The sequence below is a fragment of the Sus scrofa genome, chromosome 5 (genome assembly GCF_054392235.1).
Source record: "Sus scrofa isolate SSC_HxYL_T2T_F1_AM1 chromosome 5, Sscrofa_HxYL_maternal_Yorkshire_Landrace_v2.0, whole genome shotgun sequence".
Classification (NCBI taxonomy): domain Eukaryota; kingdom Metazoa; phylum Chordata; class Mammalia; order Artiodactyla; family Suidae; genus Sus; species Sus scrofa.
The window spans coordinates 16,386,332-16,412,904 of record NC_139387.1 but is presented as its reverse complement, the minus strand read 5'-3'; the positions used below and the strand labels follow the sequence as shown (position 1 = coordinate 16,412,904).

The window sequence follows — 26,573 nt, the reverse complement described above, 5'->3', positions numbered from 1 at the left end:
GCCAGTTTTACTTTTTTGCCGAAGGAGCTGGGCCCAAGGGAGCTCAAAGTCATGTGGTAGCACTAGCGCTGTGGGTATTTACTCAGCCTGCTTTTCTGAGGCACCAAAGTCTTAAATAAGACATTCTTGCCCTTTTAGAGATTTAATGGAGCAAGGTTATGCTTCCCAAAGATTGTTGCTGGCCTCCTCTTGCTTATGAAAAATTCTAACATCATACAGTCTGTGCAAATGGACAAAAGGCCAGCCAAGTATCAGAAAACCAACTGCCCTACTGACACTCTGCTTTCCGCAGCCATCCGCCTGATCCCAGATGCCCTCTTTCTCCATTCGTGCCCAAGAGCATTTCCAAAGTCTGTGAGTTGGGCAAAGGGACAGAGATTCTTGAATGAGCTGCCTCACTTTTCTGAGCCTTAGTTTTCTTGTTTGGAAAAGGGATGTGAAGGTGACATCCAGCACAGCAGTGCCGTGCTGACCATCCCATGAGCGAATGGAGGTGACAGCTCTCCGGGAACATCAAGCAGGAGGAAAATGTCATTTTCTGGTCTTAGGGATACGTTTTTGGGGAGGAAGCTGAGGAAGACGAGTACTCTGTGTCCTAAATGCTACTGATGATCACGAACACTGTTTTGAGACCCCTCCTTGATTGTGGGCTTTTGATGGGTATTAGCTAGTTCGTAAGCACACCCAAAAGACACCAAAGACAAGGAGAAAATTTAAAAACACTCAGCATCGAATCAAAAGACTCACCAGCTAAAAAGGACCACAACAGCTCTTCATTCCTGCTTCCTGCCCGATGCAGGACTCTTCTCCCCTAGCCTCATGTTTCTGCAGCAACTCTGAAGGATCAGTGCCACCTACCCACGGTACTCCTGTTATCCCACTCAACATGTCTAAAGCCCAATTTACAATCTTCCCCTTTGAAATCTGCTCTTTTCTCCAGACTGTACTTTCCGATTTCCCACAAGCGTGCAAAACTTTTACAACTAGAAAATAACAAAATACTAAAAATACAAAATGTCATCTCTAGTGAAAACAATAATTTAATTCTGCCCCTGTTAAGGACCTAGTAAAAGCCTTTCCTGCCCTAGGAGGAATGTTGGACTCAATGACTCAGAACGGGTCCCATACTAAACCTCCAAGTCTTTGGTGTATTACACCTTTTTGCTGTGCAAATCTCACTCCTTGAGGAGTGACAACAGCCAAGTAATCTCCAGATGGCACACGTGATTAACAAACACAACCAAATCATCATTTCCACTCTTATCCAAACACTGAACCTGCACTCTGACCCTATCTGTTTCACATTCTTCTCCAACTTGGTGCAGCCAAGGGCACCAGAAGCTTCCATTCTGCAACAAAGAAAAGCACTCCAGCCTGAGGGAGGAGGAGGGCTCGAAAAAGGGGGCTCAAGGAGGGAGGGTCCAGGAGGCCTGCCTGGGAGCCCTCCTGCTGGGCACAGTCTTGTCACAGGAGGCAAAGGCCCCACGCCCTAATCTCAGGGACCCGGAAGTGAGTATTGCTGGGCGCGGATGTGGGGGTGAAGACAACTGTGGGGAGATGGTGTCTCCACCCAACTCTTGGACTCGGCTTCTTTCCAACATGGAAGAAACTTGCACATCGTCTTGATGTCACAAGCAAATTGGCTACTAGTCCCTTCAAAGCCCATCACTAGGTTCCTCAGCAGAAAGCAACTGTCTCATCTCAGCCTGTGACAAAAGTTGTATTGAGCAGAATGTTGTCTGCCAAACCAGGAACTTGGAAAAGGGACTCTGGCTAAGAGCACGTGTGGTGAGGAATGGCATAAAGACCGGTGGGAGCAGACCAGCATCCGCCTATGTCTGGGGCACAGTCCGTCCTGTGGCAGCAACACCCTGCCAGCGACATAGCTGGGACATAAGAGTAACCTGCTTGGGCATGCACGAGTCTGCCCTATGTTCTGCCATGGAAACCCCATCAGAAATGCACAGTAACTGGATAGCTGTCTCATCAAATGCCAGACCCTAGAAGACTCTTGCTTCTTCCTGCTACCTGTGGTTTCTTCATTTTTCTCCTAATCTAATATATAAGGATAAACTGTGACTTCCAAAAAAAAAAAAAAAAAAAGTGCCCAATTCTGGGGTTTAGCTCCCTGGCCCTGCAGCCAACGCAGGGTGCGATCTTAAAGTTCGCAGTGGTCAGTGCCTTAGTTTCTAACTGTGGAAGGGCCTAGAAAGCAGGGCAGGGCTGAGAGTGATAACTCCCCCAAAGAATGCTGGGGAACTCCCTAACGCCAGGCACAGCTCTGAGATACTCCGTGTGAGCCGGGGTCAGACTCCACCAAAGATCAAATGGACCTTTGCCCAGTGACCTGGGGGTGGAAGGGGAGGGGACAGAGTGGTGGCCTAAATTTTTATGCACTTTTCACCATGACAGATGGGAGCAGATGTGGCTCCCAGGCAAGGAAGGCCATCTAGTGCGCTCACATCCTGAGGCTTTGCCTCATCTGCTCAGCAGAGGCCACTGGACCTCGGGTGTGATGTTAAGAGCCAAATCCCAAATACCTTGAGCCTTCTCCAGTTCCTCAGTACTGGGAAACATCTTGTATTTACTGCCCAAGGGATGGCCTTCCACCCAAGGAGGAGGAGGACAGGCCCTGCTGTTCCCAGCTTCTCTCCCCCTGGGTGTGGGTGTGACGCATGCTCCTGCCACAGCTCAGGCATCACAGATTCTGCTGTCCCCTGAGGTGGAGTCAAAAGGGACTTCCAAGGTCATCCTCTGATGCTTACTTCCTTTCCATCCTCCCCAACCAATTGCCATGTGCCTTCTCTTTTAACACCTCCAGGCACAGGAAACTCACTCCCTAACTTGGCAGCCTTATTGCTTATCTTGGGCTTTTTTGTTTTATTTTTTATTTTTTCACTTTTCGTGGAAATTCCTTCCTGGTAATGAACAGAAACTTATCTCCTTTAGCTTTTTTCTTTCTGGTCTTACATGGAATGACCCTTTTATTTATGGCCCAAACCCAAGTTCATGTTTAAGACTAAAAAGGGACACTATCAATAATGACACCAGAATAAGAGATGTCAGTTGGAACTCTCTTGGCTTGACAAGACTTAAGACTACCCCAATCTGGAGTTCCCGTCATGGCTCAGTGGCTAATGAACCCAACTAGTATCCATGAGGACTCGGGTTCGATCCCTGGCCTCCATCCATGGGTTGAGGATCTGGCGTTGCCATGAGCTGTGGTGTAGGTTGCAGACACTGCTCGGATCCCAAGTTGCTGTGGCTCTGGTGTAGGCCGGCTGCTGTTGCTCTAATTCAGTTAACCTGGGAACCTCCATGTGCTGCTGGCGTGGCCCTAAAAGGACTACCCCAATCTTAGATGTACCTTATTGGTAACTAGAACAATTCTGTTTCCCCTTACTTAAGAGTCACTGATACTTAATGGCACCTAGATTACCCCTGAGTCTTCTCTCCTCTAGAATAAATAAGAGAGGCTTCTTTCTTTTGTGAAAAGATAATTGGATTGAGAACAAGAATTAGCCATGACTTTGGGGGGCTCTATTGGGAAGGGCCAGTTGCCTTCCAAGATCCAATGTTATGTCCTGACATCCCAGAAAAAGAAAGCAATTTGTAACATTCGGAAATGTGAAAGGTCTGTCAGAAGGACGGAAGATCAGCCACATGAAACTGGGAAACATAAATGGTGGTTTTCTTTACTCTGAGAAGCATTAAAAATCACACATTTTAGTGACGCAATATAGCATGGTGGCAGTGGATGCCACATTTTTTTCTGCAGCCTGGGTCTGAGCTGGCTGCACCAGCATCTGTTGGAAAGTGTACTAAAAATCAGATTCCTGGACCTCACTTGAGAATCTCCAGAGGTGTAGCATTGGCTTTCTGAAAAGCTCGGGAAGCAGTTCTCATGATGAGCCAAGCTGGAGACCCACCAACACAATGATCTCTTTCCTTGTGCCATAGATTCATTCACCCATAAATATTCACTGAGCACCTACTATGTGCCAGACACATTCTAGGCACAGAAAACTAGCAGTCGACCAAAGCAAAACAAAAGGTATAAAATTCAAACAGACATCCAGTCAAGCGCTAATTCAGTGTTATAATACCTACCTCACAGCGTTGTTGTGATGATCAGATAAGGCAAAATATGCAAAGGGCCTTTCCCGGTGGCTGGTCCCCAGTCCTGGTCAATCATGTTGAAGGTGGCAACACTATCAAAGGCAAACGAGGATGATAAAGCCAAGAACGGAAACAAAGAAAGCTTGTTACTTCCATCCCACAGAGACATGGAGAAAGTAACACCATCACATCCGACTTCTTAGGGGACCATGTGGCCACTTTTTTCACTATGACTTTGGGTGGCCCTTCTTCACATCTCCTGATCTAAAGTATAAAATGAAGGACCAGCATCTGATGATCAAGAGAGATTCCATCTAACCTTACTCTTCCGTAAACCCTGATTCACCTAAGCATGTCTCAAAAAGCAATGTCCAGGCACTTGGCTGTATTTTTGGCTTTCTTCTGGACCATTCTAGCTGCTGGTATTCACCTAGACATAAGGCCCCAGAGTTAAATCTCTCATTCCAGGCATGATGTGAACGCGAGCATCTATAGTAAAAGAAGTAATAAGAAAAATTTTTTAAAAAAGAAATTGGAATGAGGCATCTTTTGCTAATTCCTGGTCTGAAGGAGGGACTTTCAAAATCCTAAAGTGAGGTTTGCCAGAGATTTTTTTCACATGACTTTTATCAGATTAAGGAAGTTCCCTTCTCTTCTTAGTTTGTGAAAAGGTTTATACAGATGATAATGACATAGGCCTATATGCTTCTTATTCATCTATTGAGACAAGCTTACTAAATTTATTCCTCCTTAATCTGTCACTGTGGTGAGTTACACTGACTGATTTTCTAATGTTAAACCAACTCAATTGTTGGAATACACTCAATTGATTAATTGGTTAAAAAAAAATTTATAATGAGAAGTAGCTGAGCCATCACTCCCATCATTCTAGTTCTTGTTCGTGGGTAGGTTTTGGACCAGGCTCATAACTGAGATGAGGCAGTGGCTCAGAAAAAACATGGACAGAGAGAGAAAGAGGGATGTGAAACACCAGACCACCAGGGAGTGAGGCAGGGCCAGGGAGGAGGAGGAGGCTGAGCAGCTGCCTATGTTTGCAGGCAACAGCATTCACTCCTGCAAGGAGGTCAACCTAGATTGTAATGAGAACATCTTGGCTGAGGCCATGATGCACTGTCCAAAACTGGGCTGGGCCCCCAGCACTGGGAGAATTTCACAGTTTTTCACATTATTCCCAAACCCCACTCCTCTCTTTAAGGGTGTCACTCAGGGTTTATTATAGAAAGGATCCAAAGTCCTCCATTCATAGATGTCCCAAGGGGCCAGAGGCTTGGGAAGAGTAGCAGTGGTGATGGGGGGCCAGCCAGCAGCAGGGACAAAGGGCAGTTCTGGGAGAGACTGGCAGGCCAGCTCCTGGGAAGGGAAGGGAAGCTCTCTGTTCACACAGCCTTCGTTCAGGGTCATGAAGAGAAGCAAACACTGAAATGCAATGGAAAAACAAGAAGTTGGAAAGAAGTGAAACGTCCAAGAGGCTCTTGTCCAGCGATAGTGCCACCAGGTCCAGCTGCATCATCCGGGTACTGCCCAATTCCAAAGGGGCCCTTCGTATAGCTCAAGGAGAGGCAGATTTTCCTGCAGTGGTCCAAAGAATATGTTTGACCTCATGAGCCGTACGGTCTGTCACAACTACTCAGCTTTGTCATTATAGCTGGGGTGGCAAGATAAAACACAAAACACCATGTATTTTTATTTGCTAAATCTGGCTACTCTGTTTGTAGCACAAAAGCTGTCATAGAAAATACATAAACAAATGGCATGAGTTTGTTCCAATAAAACTATTATAGCAATCGGTGAGACAGATTTGGTAATAATACGAATGGCAACCCTTGGCATTTTGCAGTGCAAGGGTCCTTGTCAGCCAGCAGTCCCAACAAGGCAGCCCAGTTTTTCAAATAACATGGCAAAGCAGAGCAGTAGCTTTCAAACGTGTTTGACCATAACCCCAACAGTATGATACACAGTTTATATTGTGATCGAGCTTCACAAAACCACACTTAGACTCACTAATATGACTCACTAGTGTGACATGCTCTATGATATTCTACACTCTATTATATCCTACTTAATTTTTGACGTGTTGGTGGAAACCAAATCAATTAACTTTACAATCTTCTAGTGTGCCTCAACTCCTGGATTTCTGGACTTAGGAGCCAGGAGATCTGACTTTCAGTCTTAGTTCCAACTCTTCTCAACAGTTTCTGCTTAAGAGAATCACCTCCTTTGAGAATTTGCATCTAGAACTGAGGACCATAATTATTTCAGAATGTCTTTGTAGGAGACACAGGAAATACTTCCATTCTTCAGTGTGGTGTAGTTACCATTGGTGGTACCTGGGATGGTTTTCAGTAGTGCACAGCTATGTATTGTAAGGACTTATTTTAGTTATTCATCAAAATATATCACTTCTGTCAAATGCACCATGTTAGCCTTGATGTAAAGCCTCCTTTCAAATGCACTTATTTGGAATCAAGGTTATTTGAAGAAAGCTGTTAAGCAGATAAGAGTACAAGTTCAGTGTGAATGTGGCAGTATTTGTCCAGATGGTGAGTAAGCAAAGTATGGGAAGCATTGTGATGACATATGAGCAATTACAGACTAAAAGATGGTGGATATAATGTGGTGACCCCTTAGAGAACTGAACTGAGTGTCTGACTTACTGCTGACTCCCCAGTACTTAGAATTGGTTTGGTTCACAATAGGTGTCCAGTAAGTGCTTATGATGGATGGGTAGATAGATAATGGATGAATGGGTGGGTGGATAGATGTAAATGGATGGATGTGCAGATAGGCTGACAGATGATGGTAGATGGGTGGATGATGGATGGAGGTTGGATGGATTAGTGGGTGGCTAGATGGATGGCGGAGAATTGGATGGATGGGTAGAAGGTGAAGGGTGAAGGATGGATAGATGATGGATTGATGGATGGATGGGAAATGAATAAAATAATTAAACGCAAACTTCTTGGAGTCAGAAAGACTTCGTTTACAGTTGAGGCATAGTATTAAAGATGTCAGTGGCTACAGCAGGAAGAGGAGGCAGATACTCTTTCTCTGTGGTATCATCTGGATGCTGAAACCTCCACACTGCCATAGTTCACACCGAGACATGAAAACACTAGGCTAAGACAGGACACTAAGCTGAGTCCATGTCCATTGCTGACATCAAAATGTCATTCTGGATGAAGGTACTGGCAGCAAAGACCTAGTGAAGGTAGGATGGAAATATCAAGAGCTATAAATGTTTGGAAATGCTAACTCACATTAAGTCTGAACTTCTAGTCAGTGACCAGCAGCAATGACGTGTCAAAAGGACAGGGATGAATAGGTGCATTTGGCTTCCTCACACAGGTAGGAGCTCCCATGACAGGCCAATTCCAACAGAGGGGGATTTTTGTGTTGTTAGGGTGGGAAGGATCACTTACATGATGAAGGACAGCCCTTGGAATTCAAACCTTCTCTGCTTCGCTTAGAACAAAATATTTTGGAAAGCATGATGTGCTCGAATTATTTTTGCAATCTTTGGATAGAACTTCCCGCTTTCACCTGCCTTTTCATGCTGAAGGATTTAAAGTGATACGACCTTCCTCTCTCCCCTCAGGAAAAGCGCCCTCACTGCAGCCTAAGCAGAGCAGTCTTTCCTAACAGAGAGGCAGTGAGGAACAGCAGGCAAGGTCCAGGGATTCTGGCCCCTCCTTGCTGGCATGGTCCTCCATCTCTCTGGGCTCAGTCTCCACACCTGTAAAGTAGGAATAACACCCACGGGCTATTGTGAGGATTAAATGAGTTAATAAAGGCAAAACATTTAGAAACATTTCTGGTGCATAGTAAGCACTCAATAAATGTTAACTGTGTTATTCTTTGTTTTTACTTTGTACCAGAAACTTTCACTTTGAGATGACCATTTAATCCTCAAAAAATTAGGAATTGTTCCTAGCTTTCAGACAATACCACTAAGGATCAAATGTTCAGTGACTTATCAATGTATAGTAAATAGAGGTGCACAAATCAGGTTTGCTCCCAAACTCCTCGTCTGTCTGTCTTGCCACCTCATGCTACTGTGCTAACCCGATTCTGCAATTCAATCTATTTCCATAAACTGTTCATTCATCTTGATTTATATTTTTTATTTTTTTTTTACTCAGTGAACTTATTACATTTGTAGTTGTACAATGATCATCACAATCCAATTTTATAGGATTTCCATCCCACACCCCCAGCACATCCCCCTATCCCCCAAACTGTCTCCTTTGAGGATAATAAGTTTTTCAAAGTCTGTGAGTCAGTATCTGTTCTACAAAGAAGTTCAGTTTGTCCTTTTTTCAGATTCCACATGTCAGCGAAAGCATTTGATGTTAGTGTCTCATTGTATGGCTGACTTCACTTAGCATGATAATTTCTAGGTCCATCCATGTTGCTAAAAATGCTGGTATTTCATTCCTTTTAATGGCTGAGTAATATTCCCTTGTGTATATGTACCACATCTTCTTGATCCACTCCTCTGTCGATGGACATGTGGGTTGTTTCCTTGTCTTGGCTATTGCAAACAGTGCTGCGATGAACATCAGAGTACATGTGTCTTTGGGAATCATGGTTTTCTCCGGATAGATGCCCAGGAATGGGATTGCTGGATCAAATGGTAGTTCTCTTTTTAGTTTTCTGAGAAATCTCCATACTGTTTTCCACAGTGGTTGCACCAATTTACAGTCACATCCACAGTGTAATAGGGTTCCTTTTTCTCCACACCCTCTCTGGCACTTATTGTTTGTAGATTTTTTTGATGATGGCCATTCTTGGCTGGTGATGATGGCCATTCTGGCTGGCCGAATTACATTTTTAAATTTTCAGTCTAACAATAAAATGAACTCTCCCCCTTTTTCCTGTTGATTTTTTGAGGGGTCCAGCTGAGTGTGTTCGTGTGTGTGTGTGTGTGTGTCTGTGTGTGTATCTGTGTGTCTCTGTATGTTGGGTTGAGAAGAGATGCTCAAGTCTGACTCAAATGAGCTTGAAGGTGAACCTGCCTTCATCTTTATTCTGTGGGCTTAGTGCTGAGGGTATTGGGAGGAGAGACTTGGTGAGAAGAGATGGTCCATGGTGGCTCCTGTCTGGGAAAGGCCCCTGGTCCCCTCTGAGGGCATCCAGAAGGCTGAGGCTGCTGAAGGTGACTGGGAAGGTTGGAGCCTGTCCTTTGCTTAGCAGCTTCCTCCTGGCCTCAAGGTGTCCCCCGCCCCACTCTGTCCCAATCTAGTGCCCATCTCAAGCACGAGACATCTTACCTGCTGAGAGACTGCAGGGTAGAGGATGAATGCGCCCACACGAAGATGCATTTGATGGAAAGGAGAAAAGGAGCAGCCTGGAGGGATGTTTTCCCCTAGTCCAAGATTCTCCCTCAACAAGGAAGCAAGAGCTTTGCCTGAGTGAGGGCCAAGGAGCGGGAGCCCAGAGTGAGGTCGGAGGGAACTGACTGAACCGGGAAAAAGTGCCGGGAGACGTTGAGGGCCATTTACGAAGGAAGGAAGGAATGGTGGCTCCGGCTTCAGCCCCTACATGTGTCTTCCTTAGAAAAGCAGCTTCTTGAAGCATCGGGCTGCAGGTGTCTAGATTTCCTGAGGGCAGAAGATGGGTGCATTCAGCTCTGCACGGATCCACGCAGTCACGGAACAAACCCCTGCTGGGCGCGTGCTGTGTACCAGGGACTGTGTGGGGCTCTGCGGGTACAACTGCGGTGGCAGGAATGATGCCCCTGCTCTCATGGACCTTAGGGTCTGATAAGGAAGCAAACAAAAAGCCAACCACCAACCTTCGTGGAGCAGTGGAAACGAATCTGACTAGTATGCATGAGGATGCAGGTTGGATCCCTGACCTTGCTTAGTGGGTTGCAGATCCGGCGTTGCCATGAGCTGTGGTGGAGATTGCAGACGAGGCTCAGATCCCAGAAGGCTGTGGCTGTGGTGTAGGCCAGCGGCTGTAGCTCCCCAGCTGTAGCTCCAGTTCAGCCCCTAGCCTGGGAACTTCCATATGCTTAGAGTGTGGCCCTAAAAAGCAAAAAAAGCCAACCGCATTCATAATTAAAGAAACCGACAGAGGAGAGAGGGTACCGGGGCGCGCCTTGTGGGGCAGGGTTCAGAGAAGGCCCTGCAGGGGAGCAGGATAAACGAGCAGAGCGTTCAGGTGCGGACGGGGCTGGGGGACATGATGTGTGGAGCCCTGGGGAGAAAGGAGCTCTCAGGGCCGTGAGCCTAAAGTCCAGTGATCCAGGGAGTGCAAAGCAAGACGGATCATCAGAGGGGCAGGACACCAGGTGGGGCCTGGCAGGATTTGGGTTTTATTCTGAGGGTCTTTGGACGTCCCCTTGGGCATCTACCTGATGAGGCTTTCTTCCAAGCAATGGCCAAGGTGCACGTTTTGAAAGCTTTTGCTTAAGGTGACATCTTTGTGTCATCTAGACTGTCCCCACGCTCTCATGAGTCAGCAGCATATCTGGGAGATGACTGGGGATCAAGGGTCAGGCTGAGCTCAAACATTTTTCTCTTAAGAGAGGCTCACCGCCTTTTGATGCTGACATCAAAGCCACCAGGAGCTTTGTAAACACACAATGGATGCCAGGGCTCCGGCTCAGGCCTCCAGCATCCCTGGGGGTGGGGGTGGGGGGTCAAGGCCCAGATGGCTTTGCGGCCCGGTCAGGGTGGAGCACCCCTGCCTTACAAAGTTCCAGCTCAGTACCTCAGCCTCATAAAAGCCCCCCTCCCACCAAAGACCACATCAAAGATGGGGCCCAGCGAGACTGGCTTTCCCTTGGTTGCTAATGACTTAACCAAAGCCTTTCCCCTGCCCCATCTACCTGCCTCGGGCCTCTTAGGAAAGTAAACCTGCCTATCTGTCAATATTTACTCTGTCTGCTGCCCTCAGTGGAAGAAGGGAAAACGGTTTCCACTGTCAAACTGGTGTTTATACAAAGGATTTGTAGGCCTTCTCAGAGCTATGGAAAATCAATCACCCCCAGTTAACCTGCACCCCTAACGAGGTGGTGGCTTTTCTCCCACCATCCTGTCAACCTGTAAGAATTCACGTTAACAAGGATCTCACCCCGAATCCTGGGAAACAGATGCTCAGCGTGTAACCCAATCTGAGAAGGTGAAGGTGAAGCCTGCCCTGCTGATTTGGAAGGACAGTGCCGTGGGGCTGGGCCACCTGGGCCCCACTCAGGAGAAACCAGCCAATGCCAAGACCCTTGTGTGGAGTGTTCTCTGGGACCTGGAAAGCTGACCAGCCCATTGTATTTGCTCCAATCAACAGTACGCCCTTGGAGTTCCCATGGTGGCTCAGCAGTAAAGAACTCCACTAGTATCCATGAGGATACAGGTTCGATCCCTGGCCCTGCTCTGGCGTTGCCGTGAGCTGTGGTATAGGTCACAGACATGGCTTAGACCTGGCATTGCTGTGGCCATGGCCGGCAGCGGCAGCTCCGATTGGACCCCTCGTTGAGAACTTCCATATGCCACGGGTGCAGCCCTAAATAGACCAAAAACAACCACCCCAAAAACCCCAGTATGCCCAGTGTTGCTTCTAGACAGGGCTCTGCTATGGTGGCATCAAAAAGGAATTGCGATTCAGCTCACCTTGCTCAGAAGGCAGGCATTCCTGAGAGGTGGCCGGCTTGCTCCCCAGGGAGCACAGAGTAGCACGGGGAACACCAGGCAGCTCCAGCCGGCTTCCATAGTCGCAGTCACAGCCACGTGGTGTTGGACATCCAAGCCCCCTGGGACAGACACACTGAAAAGCCATTTGCCGGGCTCCAGAGGAAAAACAAATTTGATCGCTGCCTTTGTTGTTCCAAAGAGGCCTTGGGTTTTATGGGTCAATCCGAGGGGCACAAAGCAAGCACATTTGAGAAAGAGCTTCAGGGGCCACTTACACGCCACGGACAGTGCAGCCCAGACCTGCTGCCCCGGCTCCCACCACGTGCCCGTGCGGAGCCAGACGCCAAGAGGTGAACCAAGGCTGCAAAACATCAGTGGGTCAGCTCATCACAGCCCTAGGAGGAGCTCAGGCTTGTCCCCTTGCAGAAGAATGGAGGAATCTGGTCTGGGCAAGGCTGACTCCTGATGGAGAATGAAAGGACAGGGAAGGGGGGAGGGGGTGGGAAGGAGAGAGAGGGAGGGGTTATTTTAACGTGGACCTAATTGTATGCATTTAGATCTTTATAGACGGTAACTCATTGAGTCCTCCTGACTCAGCCCTCTTAGATGAACCCTGCTGTCTTTAAAATGGGGATGATATTAGAACCCACCCCCGAGGGCTGTCCTTACATAGAATCTCAATAAAATAGTACATGGAATATGCATAGAAAAGTCGGAGCATGCAGTATGTGCTCAATAGTGTCTGTACTTATTACTACTACTGCTACTTTTACTAGCCCTATTTTACAGAAGAGGAGACTGAGGCTTGAAGGGGATTAGCCTGAGGTCATGTGGGCAGTGAGCAGCCCAAGGTCACATGGGCAGTGAGCAAAGCCAGCATCAGAAGCCAGGTCTCCAGCTCTGGAGACTGAGCCCCCCTGTCTATAAAGGTCTGCTCTGCATTAACTGTATGGGGTGAGGCCCTCACTTAGTAGGACTGTGTGGGCTTCGTCCCTTTGCTGTTCCCACGCGCATCCCACATGGAGTTCAGTGTACTTCATCAGGTGGTCCAGCCTTTCCTGTTCTCCAGAAATAAGTGGCCCTGCTCTGAGCATCTGTGTGTCCCAGGCCTGTTCTCCAGGCCACTCCTGGGATGTCCACAGACTTACCTCTCCTCCCAGGGGGCCCTTGGCTTGGGGACACAGGGAACTGGGAGCCCTCACCTCCTGAAACTTGGGCTTCCTCCCTTCCTAAGCCTGTGGATCTGGCCCCTGGCTGGCCCTCCCTGAGAGGCCTAGCAGCTGTCACCCCTTCATGGGGGGGACCCACTCAGGCCTCTGGTCACCTTTTCCCCTGTCATTGAACACTGGTATATTCTTTTGTTGCTGCTAACAAATTACTGCAAATGCAGTGGCTTAACGCAATACAAATGACTCTTAACAGTTCTGGAGGCTGGAAGTCCAAAATCAAACTTACAGCCAGGGCTGATTCATTCTGGAAGCTCCAGGGAAGACTCTATTCCTCGCCTCCTCCAACTTCTAGAAGTTACCTGCGTTCCCCAGCTCCTGGTCACATCTCTCTCTCTTCTTCCATCAGCACATCTCCTCTGACTCTGACCCTCCCGGCTCCCTCTTACAAGGATTTATGATAACATTAGACCCCCACAGATAATCTAGAATAATCTCCCCACCTCAAGATCCTTAACTTTATCAAAGTTCCCTTTATTACGTAAAGTAATATTCTCAGGGTCTGGGGATTCGAATGGGGACGTGGTGAGAGTTCCCCACTGGCCTAGGGGTTAAGGGACATTGTTGGGAGCTGATGTTCAGCCTACCACAACCGGGTTCCTAGACCTTCTTCCTATATTCATTCAATGAGCTTCCACTGCGCCCCAGCCAGGCCCAGGCCCAGGTACTGTTTCCACAGCCTGGGAAGAGTTGGCCCTGTTGACTTGAGGGCCCTTGTGCTCATTAGCTTCTTGGGGGTGCAGAGTCATCCCTCCCCAGTGCCTAGCCCAGAATAGTTGCTAACTTTTCTGACTTGCCAGCTTTTCTTTTGAGCACCGTAAATAACGTGATTGGCGTCCATGCCGGCGGCAATCCCGGGAGTACCTACTGCTAACTTTCCACCGAGGGGGATCCGAGGGGTTTCTTGCTTGTCACTCAGCGGGTGGGCGAGGACCACGATTTGCACCTGGGCAGTCCGCTCCCGAATCCCTGCTCATAACTGGGGTCCCACCTGGTCTCCCAAATAGCCGCTCTCAGCAAACACTTATGGAAGGGAGGACGCAGCCCCTAGAGCTGCATGTTCAGGGAACTGAGGTCTTGAGCTTCCTGAGTGAGCAGCCCTTCCCTGAAAGAGAGGCTGCGAGGAAGGGCCCTGTGCCTCAAGGGTAGGCCTGCCCAGGGCACGCTTCAGAGGCTCGGGGGGGCTGGAGCTGCAGGGGCCACTGTGACCAGGGCTGACCTAGGAGCTTAAAGGCTGTCCCCAGTCCCAGGCACTCCATGGGGAAAGGAGCGTGTCTGCTTTGCTGACTGTCCTATCTCAGGCCCAACACAGTCTCTGCCCAGAGTAGGTGCTTGATGGAAACCTTTTTTTGTTGTTGTGGTTTTTTTGGCCTTTTTTTATGGCCATATCTGAGGCATATGGAGATTCCCAGGCCGGGGGTCGAATTGGAGCTGTAGCTGCCGCCCTGTGTCACAGCCACAGAAACAAGGGATCTAAGCCGCGTCTGCGACCTACACCACAGCTCACAGCAATGCCGGATCCTTAACCCACTGAGCGAGAGGCCAGGGATCGAACCCGCATCCTCATGGATGCTAGTCGGAATCATTAACCACTGTGCCACAGTGGAAACTCCAGTTGATACATTTCAACTCACGAAATGACTTATAGATGCACTGAATACGTGTTTTGACCAAATCCCAAACAGCCCAATATTAAAAGGCAACATTCGGCCAGAGCCAAGCGTCAGGGCCAACTGGATGATCTTTGTCTTCTCGTCCAGAAAGCAGGTCCTGAGGCATCGGGTCTGTGGGAATTGTGCTGTCCCAGAGGGCCATCCCTGGTGCAGGGCGAAGGCAAGGGCAGTGCAGAGGGGACAGTGCTTTTCTCTTGCTGAGGAACAAGGTGGCCCAAACCCAATGGCTTAAAACAACGACTACTGTTACCAAACACAGTCTATGAGAGTCAGGAATCTCAGGGTGGAGAAAGCAAGTGGTTCTGGGTCTCCGTCAGCCGGGGCTCTGATTTCTCCAAGCCCACCCGCGTTTCTCCTATCAGGAGACTTGGGTTCCTCACCCCCTGGGCCTCTGCACTGGGCACTCACACGACATGGCAGCTGGCTTCCCCCAGGGCCAGCCATCTGAAAGAGACAGAGGAGGATTGCTTCGTAGTCTGCCTGGGCCACCCTAACAAGATACCCACCAGACGGGGTGGCTTCAACAAGTTTACTTCTCAGTTCTGGAGGCTGAAGGTCCAAGACCAAGGGGTTGGCGGAGGTGGTTTCTGCTGAGGCCTCCGTCCTTGCTGTGCAGATGGCTAGCGTCTCACTGTGTCCCCGTGGTTTTTGCCCTGTGTGTGCACATCCCTGGTATCTCTCTTCTTATGAGGACACCAGTCCGATTGGGTTAGAACCCACCCTAAGGATCTCATTTAACCTAGTACCTCTTTGAGGAGTTTTCTCCAAGTACAGTCAGATTCTGAGGTACCGAGGGTTACGGCTTCCGCATGTGACGCGAGAGGGGCTGGAGCAGGAACGAAATTCAGCCAGCAGCAGAGAGAGAGGAGCCTAGAAGGAAGCCACAGTCTTTGATACCCTCATCTCAGAAATGATGCCCCCTGATGTCGGCTGAATTCTACTCTCTGGAAGCACGTACCAAGTCCAGCCCGCACTCAAGTAGAGGGAATCAAACTCCACCTGTTGAGGGAGGAATACCAAAGAATTTCCCCCCAGCTTTGAAGCTACCACCGAGGGAGAGCCAAGGGGAGGATGCATAACTGAATTGGCCACGGCCAGGTGTGGCTGGCCTTGGGTTTTGTGGGACCATCCCCCGAGAACCATATGAACTGAGTCTTAGGACTGTAACAAGGAGAAGGGGGGGGAGTTTATTCATCAGCGCCCATCACCAGCTGGGCAGTGCCCACCTTGGGGGGCAGTATCTCCCCTGGACTCCAGGCTGCTCAAGCAGGGTATCCGGTGGGGTCCATTGGTGTCGACAGGGAAGCCCAGGCAGGGAAGGGTGGGGAAGCCCATGTGTGGACCTGAGCCTGGGCATCATCAGGGGACACCTACTGGAAGCTGAGGACCTCTCAATGCTGAGGCCACAGCGGCCCTGGAACACAATGAGCAAGGCCTGAAGGATCTGAAGGGATGGATGCACTGTTGTGTACAGCATGAATCTGAAATTTGATCAACATTTGACTTGAACATTTCTTGTAGTTTCGTGACATTCACTGCAGTACTATTTACAATAGTCAAGACATGAATGTAACCTAAACGTCCATTGGCAGAGGAATGGATAAAGAAAATGTGGTGCATGTATACAATGGAATATTATTCAGCCATAAAAAAGAATGAACTAATGCCATTGGCAGCAACATGGATGCAGCTAGAGATTATCACACTGAGTGAAGTAAGTCAAAGGCAAAAATCATATGAGATCACTTATATGTGGACTCTAATAAAAATGATACAAAAGAACTTATTTATAAAATAGAAACAAACTCACAGATTTCAAAATCAATCTTATGGTTACCATAGGTGACACTGTTGGGAGGCGGGAAGAACTGGGAGGGTGGGAATAACATACACACACCATGGTATAAAATAGATGATTAACAAGAAGCTACTGTACAGTACAGAACCATCTCCTCAATAGTTTGTAATCAGCTATACGGGAAAAAAGAATGGTTGTATTTATATGTGTAACGAATTCACTTTGCTATACACCTGAAACTAATGCAACATTGTAAGTCAACTATACTCCAATAAAATTTAAAAAAACAGTTGACTTAGTATTAACATTTTATTATTAAAAATATCAGCAGTCGAATTTTATGTTTTTGACATTAGCATGCCAGCCAGGTGATTTCTCAGCACTGTCCGTGCCAGCAATCACCATGGAGGCTGCTGGCAAGGATGTTGGTGCCATGTTAGGGGGCTGGGTATTCCCCAACTCCACCCACCACCACCCCATAGAAACTAACCAAGTGAAGCCACTGCTGCCCCAAAGCTAAGATGGACTTTTATAAAGTCTGGGGTTTTTTTTATCTTAACAGTTTGACCCCCCAGAATAAAAATGAAATCTGAATATTCTACATGCTCCTATTTTCTTCTTATTTTGTATATCCTTCAAATCTAGGTTGAAGAGGATTCATTTACCTCTCATTGGGTCACATGATTTGGGAAATTTTTCCTTCTTCAAGGAAACACAATTGGCATTTTAGTTTTTTTAATTCTTTCTCACAAACGATGAAGCATTCTGAACAAAAAGTTTTCCTCAGAAGACTCATGGCCTAAGTGGGAAATAAGTATCAAGAAATTCAATCTAATTCTTTTTTTTTTTTTGGTCTTTTTGCCATTTCTTGGGCCGTTCCCGCGGCATATGGAGGTTCCCAGGCTAGGGGTTGAATCGGAGTTGTAGCCACCAGCCTACACCAGAGCCACAGCAACGCGGGATCCGAGCCGCGTCTGCAACCTACACCACAGCTCACAGCAACGCCGGATCCTTAACCCACTGAGCAAGGTCAGGGACCGAACCCGCAACCTCATGGTTCCTAGTCGGATTCGTTAACCCCTGCGCCAGGACGGGAACTCCTCAATCTAATTCTTAAAGGCTATTTAAGCAGTGTTACAGATACTAGTCTAGTCTCATGTCTCTCATCTCCATTTCTCTGCCATGTATTATTATTCAAACATTCTTTGGCTCATAAAGGCTATTAACATGTTTTTAAAGTTACCTTACTAACCTGCTCCCTTTCAAATATCTATACTAGCATCACACTGTCTCTTTACTATTTAAAAGGTCTGAGAAATATTTGATATTTAAAATTCATGGTTTTTATTGCCATCATTAGTTATTAGAGTGTTCTGCCATAACAAGTACCCTCTTTGGTCCAGAGACTAATAGAATTTCAGTATGTGAAGTACAGAAGAATTCTCACTGCAGGATGTCTCTCCCTTGTGCTCCTCTATCTGAAAATGCATATTTAAGGACCAATAAATCAAGTGACATGGCTTGATCATGTGACCGACTGTTCCACTGAGGAGGCAGGCTGTAACCTGCAGCATCACAGGGTCGTAGATCACACGGACACAGCCAGATACTGAGACCATGAAGAAGAGGCACTCAGAAATCTTCCATAATCAAAGCCAAGGAAACGGAGGCTGAGCGCAGAGGCCGGCTGGCTGAAGGAGTGGCAGCGCCGGTAAAGCTGTACTGAAATGCTCTCTTTGCCCATCCCTGCAAACTGGCTTGCTTCCGATATGCTGTGGTATCTCCACCCTCCAGCATAGGGCCTGCCCGTCACATAGTTGGTGGAATCAAGCTGACTGTGCCCTCCAAAGCATGCCATGATCCTGTCCATCGTGTTTGACCCTCGGGGCCCAGACCTCTGACTTGTCATGCTGGAGCCCTGGTTCAGCATCTATCCCTTTCCCGAACCCCAAGGAGCCAGGGGCCATGGCTTGGGGCTCATCAAAAGCAGAAGTATCTTTTGCCATGAAGTCAGAAGGCATTAGTCCTCTGAGTTGCTTGGAGAATCAGAACCAGGCTGAAGAGAGAGGGAGAGAGATTATAAGGAATTGGCTGACATGGTCACAGACGCCAAGACGTCCCAAGACGTGCAGACACCCAGCTGGAGCTCCTGCAGTGCAGGTGGTGTACCGTCGAGTCCAAGTCCAAAGCCTGAGAACCAGGAGAGCCAATGGTACAAATTTCGATCCAAGGCCAAGTCCAAAGGCAGGAGACGACTGATAACCCAGCTCAGAGATAGTCAGACAGAGCTCACTCCCTCCCCGTCAGGCCTTTCTTTCTGTTCAGTGGATGGCATGAGGCCCGCCTGCACTGGGGAGGGCAATCTGCCTGACTCCGACGTCCACCTGTTCAAATGTTAATCTTACCCAGGAGCCCCCTCAGAAACATACCCTGAATCATCTTTAACAAAGAGCTGAGCCCCTGAGGCTCAGTCCAGCTGATGTATAATTAACCATCATAGAAGTCAAGCTGCCTGATATGTTGGAAATCGTATAAAATCCTGGCAGTGTGGGAAGAAGTGAATTCGGGCACCAGCCAAGAGTGAGTTTGAACCCCACTCTACCACGCAAGAGCTCTATGGCCCCAGATAAATAACCTCTCTACGCCTCAGTTTCCTTGTCTGTAAAATGGGGGTAATCCTGCCCATCACACTGGGCTGATTTGAGGAGTCATTGAAATAACACATATTGAAGGCCTAGGTCACCGCCCTATGTGTAGAGAGAGGGTCTCAGGAAACGCAGGCTCCCTCTCCCCTCCGCCAAGCACGTCTCTACACTGGCTTCAAACTTTTTGTCCTTGTTTGGTGACCAGGTGAGTCACACATCACAGGGCCAAGCCACACGGGTTGTCCAGGTCACACTGAGGCCAGCAGGAATCAGTGTGTCTTAAAGGCATCAAGACAGTGTACTGGAAAATCTAGGGGAGCAAAACTTTGAGATTTGCCCCCATGGCCATGTTCTGTGTAATTTTAGCAAATGAGTTAAAATCTGCATTTCTCATTTGTCACCTGGGGGTAAGATTTCCCACGTCACAGGCTTCTGTGAGGGTTTAACAAAGGAATATGCAAATAGAGTAGGAGTGACAGAGCATAGCACACTGGACTCAGGCGTCAGGCTCCCATCTCAGCTTTTCTGCTTACCTGCCTTCTGCTGCTTACCTTCTTGTGCCTCAGTTTCCGAATCTGTTAAATGGGGGTTTTAATGATACCTATGTTTTGGGTTGTTGTAACATTGAATGAGATAGTACAGGCAAAGTGCTTAGAACAGAAGAGCATGGAACAGGATGAAGCTTAATAAATATTAGCTACTATCACAGGAAGGGCCCCTGGCATCACTGGGGACTTGGTGAATAGAAGCGACTCCTCATTAAGTGGGTGTTCAATTAAGGCGAACAGAAACCCCATTAAGAACAATAGCAGCAAGAGCTGTGTCCTGAGCCAGAGCTGAAGTCTGTGGCCAAGGAAATTTTGCGGAAGCAAAAATGATGTTTTACCCCTTCGCCTTAATTAATAAACACACACAGCATGTTCTGCAGTCAGGGGGAACATACACAAACATTGCACCCTGAAAGTAATAAAAAAATTGCTTCTGGTTCTGGTCCCTTGAATCAATGAAATTTTGAGCCTTCCCTCGTAAGCGTGGATCCTGAGCAGGAACAGCCACGTTCCTGATTTTTGCATGCTGACAGCTAAAGCGATGTCACAAACCTTTCTTGCGATATCCCAGAAGAATGCCACTTTTTCCCCACCACAGACAGACAGACATATGCTGGGTAATGTTGAGCATCTTGCGTGTTGCTCAATCTCTCTCTCTCTTTTTTTTTTTTTTTTTTTTTTTTTTTTTTGCTTTTTAGGACCACACATGTGGCACATGGAAGTTCCCAGGCTAGGGGTCAAATCAGAGCTGCAGCTGCTGACCTACACGACAGCCACAGCAACATGGGATCTGAGCCACGTCTGCAACCTACACCCCAGCTCACGGCAACACCAGGTCCTTAACCTGCTGAGCGAGGCCAGGGATTGAACCCGGGTGCTCATGGATACTAGTTGGGTTCGTTACCGCTGAGCCACAACAGGAACTCCTAGCTTTGTGTTTTCTAGTTGAAGAGCTGGTCAGATGGAAGTCTGACGCCTTTCCCTTGTTGCAAGTCGACTTCTTTTCTTTCCTAAGCTTTTGTCTGATTCTTCCATTGACAGTTATGAGGCCAGTGATAACCAGCTCATCCTTCAACATTTCCAGCTCTGAGGTTTGTGACCATGATATTACCTGTGGATGAAGCTTCTATTCGAGAGTTGGCGGCTAGAATGTGGGAGGAGCATAACGGGAAAGGTAAGATTTCAGCTTGATGCATCTGCCCTGAGCTGAAACGTATTATCTTCTGCATCTGGGAAATAAGGTGGAAGAGTGTGTTAGGTCTTAAGCAAGGAGCTAAACCATGAGGCGGGTGGTGGGATTAAACCCCCTTCACCATCAGCATGATCCCTCCATGTTATGTCACTTGGGCATGGAGCTACCCAAACCCATGTTAATTAAGACTAAAGACTGCCCCATCTGAATTTCAGACCATGGAATATGATTTACTCATTTATAAATACATTTAAAATGTTTAAATGTATTTATAAAGATCTATAGAAATATATTAATATCTATATTAATTTAAAGTGTTACATAATATATGAATGTATTATATAAGGTTTATGTGTTACAATATTAATGTGTTATCATATATATTCCCAGCACCTAGAACAGCTGCTGGCACACAGGAAGGGCTCTGCAAACATTTGTTGAATGAAGACAAGACCTAGAAAGAAAAAATACAGCAGGGAAGGAGTGAACTGCTCTGACCTTCTTTTGGAAAGGCTCGTTCTGGGTACACGATGAAGGAGAGATCAGTAAAATGGGGCAGAATGAGCAGGGCAAAAGCAGAGAGAGCAGTTAAGAGTCTCCTGCGATTGATCAGGAGGGAGTGGGATAGTTACATGGGTGGTTGTAGAAGTCCCATTAGGGGACCACAGATAGAGAAGGAACCCTGGGGAACTTTGGGAGACCTCTGTAAGTTAATAATCGCCCAAGAAACCATCAGAAAGAGGCAGGCTTATCACAAATAAAAGCATGATACACGCCTCAGGTCATTACCCTTGGACCGGGGGCAGGAGTTTAAGGACCAAACTTCTATTGATTTGAATAATTCAGCACCTTGACTGTCCTAGTTTGACCTTATAGGGTCAAGTACTCCCTTACTGGATACGAAGGAGGAGCTGCTACTCAAGGAAAGAGGAAGAGGCACCCCCCCTTCCCTTGGGTCATAAAACCGTAGCTTACCTGATCCTCAGGGCAGAGCCTCCTCGCCTGCCTGCTTGCATCTCTTACAAGTGTCTTATCTTAATAAAACTATTTCTTGCCTGTCACTTTGTCTCTCACTGAGGCACAAGGAATCTCAGTAAGTCCAGACACCCATGAATGATTCTAATTTTATTTTATTTTTTATTTTTATTTTATTTTTTTGTCTTTTTGCCTTTTCTAGGGCCGCTCCCACGGCACATGGAGATTCCCAGGCTAGGGGTCTAATTGGAGCTGCAGCTGCCGGCCTATGCCAGAGCCACAGCAAAGCAGGATCTGAGCAGCGTCTATGACCTACACCACAGCTCATGGCAATGCCGGATCCTTAACCCACTGAGCAAGGCCGGGGATCGAACCTGCAACCTTATGGTTCCTAGTCAGATTTGTTAACCACTGCGCCACAACGGGAACTCCATGAGTGATTCTAATTTTAAAAAACTGTGTTCAAGTCCCAGTCTGGCTTTTGGCTGGGTTTGAGTCCTGGCACATGGGTTCAAGTCCCAATCTGAGTTTAGGCTGGGTTCGAGTCATGGCACTTGGGTTCAGGTCCCAATCTGGGTTCTGACTGGGCTCAAGTCATAAGTGTTGTCTGTTTCACAGTGATCCAGAGTAAAGAAGGTGATGGCTTGATGCTGCGCGGGTGGGTATGAGGTTTTGTCATATACGTACTTGTTGAGTAGGAATGGTCATTACAGCCATTTGAAAAATATACTGCTTAAGAAGTGCTCTGGAGAGGAACTTTGGAAGATAAATCAACTTATTTTAAGAATAAAAAATAAACTCCTAATATTTGGTTATTTTAAAAGAACTTCCTGTGCACATGCAAAATGCCCAGCTTTTATTCTCCATTAAGACATGCAGAGTCTATTATTACAGCCTTGATGTTTAACTTACCATCAAAGAGAGCAAGCCAAGATGGCCAGATCTCCAGTTCAAGAATGTTAAACACTGTGCACAATATGCCCCAGACTTAAACTGCTCTTTTTAAAACTGAAGAGCATGTTCACAAAGGACATACCCTTTCTTCTAGAAATAGGGTGAGGACGTGGGAGTCATTGCGGTAACATCCCAAAGATGATAGTATGACATTTAAGAGGCAAAGAAACAGCATGGGATCCAGAGTCCACACCCTGACTTCTAGACCTAGTTCTGCCTTGTATCGGCTGAGTGACCTTGGACAAGTTACTCAACTGCTCTGGGCCTGAATGCCTTCACTTTATTATCCCTGATAACAGAGCCTGGCACTTGGCATGCATATGAGAGTGCAGAACTTTTCGGGTTTTGTTTCGGCAAGGAAGGCTGCTATTGAGATGCCAGCTGCCTGAATCTCTAATGGGGAAGATAGAAAGTCATTTTCCAGGAAATCGTTTTGTTCTTGGAAGAATCCTTCCAAGGCGTTTTGGTTGTGCCGGATGGAGGATGAGAAGAGCACCATTGCTCTGGAGGAAAGGCTCAACAGGACAGTTTCTTGGCCTAGAAAAAGCCATTCCTCCCCGGGCTTTTCCAGTTCTGCATAAGGGCAGAGGAGACCACTAGGAGGAGACGGGAGGGGCTGGCCTTTCTCTTTGTAGGTTCCACTGCTGGAACCTCTCTGATGGATGGAGGCAACTTGACTAAGGCTAGCTGCCAGGAAAACATCCTCCCAGGGGCCTGGGAAGGGAAAAGATACACATGTTTGTTATTATCACAGAGTAAACATCAATAATCACTAACATTTGAACTGCTTTACAGCCTTCAAGGCATTGTCACATGTATTAATATCATCTTCACGATGCCATGGTTTGGCCTGATTTCTCAGCTCGAGGAAGGCGTGTGCCCCCTCTCCCTGTACATCTAAAGATGACTGCCCTGGGATTCCATCCAAGAAATGCCCTAAGTGCATGTCCAGCATCTATGAATTCAGATTCTCCAACACCAGCTTTCCATCACCCCACCTCTTGCCCTTAAATCCTTTTTCTCCCCCTTCTCACTACCAAACACTCCTCTCCCCATTATAATTCTTCCTGAGTCCCATCAGCCCAGTGGCTCACTTTTTCCCTGGCTTTGGCTGTCTTGGGCTACATCCTGGCTGTTATGTTCATCTCCCCTCTTTAGCTTAATAGTGGCACATTCACATCCTTCAAGGTACCTCTCTGCCAACTCACCCTGACTGTCAAAACCTTCCCTTGATACATCGCCCCATAAGCAGTTGGCAACACCCTCGAAAACAGATCCTGGGCAGTTAATTCCATCTGACCAATGAAAGCCCTGCCCAGATCCATACAACCAACCAAATGGAGGGGCCCCCACGTGAGGCCTAGTTCTCAGACCCCTCCTAAACCTCTATCTTCACTCTTTCCCTCCCACCAGTATACTTTTCACATTTAATTAGTTTAGTGACATCCAGCTGTGCAATGTATTCATTAATACATGGGGTATTTCATTTGGTAGAATAGAATTTCATCACATTCTTATCTCCTGGGCTGACACCCCACCCAACCCCACCATCATGGCCAGAATGGTTCTTTTCAGATGATTAGGAAGCAGCAGTAATAAGGCCATTCATCCTAACCCAAATCGAAACTTAGACCAAGGAGACGTGGCTGCAAAAGGGCCAGTGAGTAGCCTGAGCGAGAGAAATGGCCTCAGGGGGCTGGAATCTGCCAAACAGCTGACCAGTGAAATCTAAATTGGCAACAAGGCCCAGTCCCCATTTCAAAGGGGAAATTAAAACCAGGCTTTCTGGGAGGGCAGGCCCTCATCAGAAGGGAGGGGATGCTTGTAACCAAGGCAACGGGCAAACACCAACTTTTCCTTTCTCCTCTCTTCCTCCCCAGTGGCCAACCTCTGAACAGCCCTCCTACACTCGTATATCTCAGGCAGAGGTGTCAAGAGAGGATGAAGACTTTTATCATTCCCTGAGAGAATCCAAAAGGCTTAGGATGCCCCTGGAAAAAGGAAAAAAAAGATAAAGGAAAATCACTACGGTTGCTTATACCAGCAGAGAGACTTCCATAATAAATATAAGAAACCATTTATAGTCTTCTTAGACTGAGGTCATGAAGATCCTTCTAGAAGCATTAGAAATTCAAAATAAAGTTATGTAAAAACAGATAGTCAGTAGTATCTCACATGGATGAAACACACAGCTGCTGTGTGTGTTTTCCATGCATGACTATCTTGTGAGATAGATTGTACTGTCTCCATCATCAAGGGGCAGAAATAAGACCCAGGCAGTTTAAGTAACTTGTCCAAGGTCTGGAGCACAGCCCATGGCCTCCAACAGAGTCAGTCCTCAGTAAGTGGTTGTTAATGAACACAGCTCATGTCAAAACGGACCGAGGCTTGAAAGTCTCCAACACACATTCAGTTTCTTGCTGTCCTGCTCCATCCTAGCAGCCACTGAATTCCTCTAGGAGCTTCACTCTTTCACTCATCAATGCAGTGAACCCTCAATGAGGCCCACTATGTGCCAGGCCCTGGTCGAAGCACTAAGCCCAGCAGTGGGGAAGGCCCGGGCCCTCACGGAGCTCACACCCTAATGGTGGGGGCAGACAGCAAGAAGAAAGACGTCCACCAGACAATTTCAGATTGTGATAAACTGTCAGAAGAGAACACACAGGGTGATGTGTCAGAGAGTAACTGAGCAGAGGTGCCTGTGGGAGGTTTTTACGGGGTCTCTGAAGCGCTGCTCTAGATCATCCTGGCCATTCATATACACAGTCATTCAGCACTGTCCTACAGCCCAGCAGTTCTGATATCTACAAGCTCCAGCTTTTTTATATTTGAAGTACAGTTGATTTACAATGTTGTGTTAATTTCTGCTATACAGCCAAGTGATTCAGTTACACATATACAACCATTTTTTAAAACAATATTCTTTTTCATTATAGTTTATCACAGGATATCGACTATAGTTCCCTATGCTATAGAGTAGGGCCTGGTTTTTTATCCATTCTACATATGATAGTTTGTATCTGCTAACCCCAAACTCCCGCTCCATCCCTCCCGCAGCCCCCTTGGCAACCACAAGTATGTTCTCTATGTCTGAGTCTCTGTTTCTGTTTTGTGGATAAGTTCATTTGTGTCATATTTTAGATTCCACATATAAGTGATACCATATGATATTTGTCTTTCTCTTTCTCATTTCACTTAGTATGAGAATCTCTAGTTGCATCCATGTGGCTGCAAATGGCATTATTTCATTCTTTTTTATGGCTGAGTAGTATTCCGTTGTATATACATACCACATCTTTTTTATCCATTCATCTGTCAATAGACATTTAGGTTGTTTCCAAGTCTTGGCTATTGTGAATAATGTATAAGCTTCGATTTAAGGACTGTTTTAAAGAGCTCATATTACTATTAAAATACTGTTTGGATGGGAGTTCCCGTTGTGGTGCAGTGGTTAACGAATTCGACTAGGAACCATGAGGTTGTGGGTTCGATCCCTGGCCTTGCTCAGTGGGTTAAGGACCTGGCATTGCCATGAGCTGTGGTGTAGGTTGCAGATGCAGCTTGGATCCTGCATTGCTGTGGCTCTGGTGTAGGCCCCTAGCCTGGGAACCTCCATATGCCGCGGGAGCAGCCCTAGAAAAGGCAAAAAGACAAAAAAAAAAAAAAATACTGTTTGGATGGAAATTTTTAATAACTGTTGTGCATGTTGCCGCTTTATTAACCACTCAAGTAAAGTTTTGAGGGCTCTCAGCTCATACTCAAGGGTCCCACTTAATGATGATTTTGTT

General features: G+C 47.1%; 1 long non-coding RNA gene across 2 annotated transcripts in view; it reads left to right on the top strand.

Annotated features, from left to right (window-relative positions):
- Window positions 1–26,573, top strand: part of LOC106507478 (uncharacterized) — a 232,755-nt gene that overhangs the window by 191,582 nt on the left and 14,600 nt on the right. For both annotated transcript variants that reach the window (XR_014803153.1, XR_014803154.1), the window contains exon 4: window positions 20,706–20,838. This is a non-coding gene — a long non-coding RNA (uncharacterized LOC106507478). The remainder of the gene's footprint in view (window positions 1–20,705; window positions 20,839–26,573) is intronic.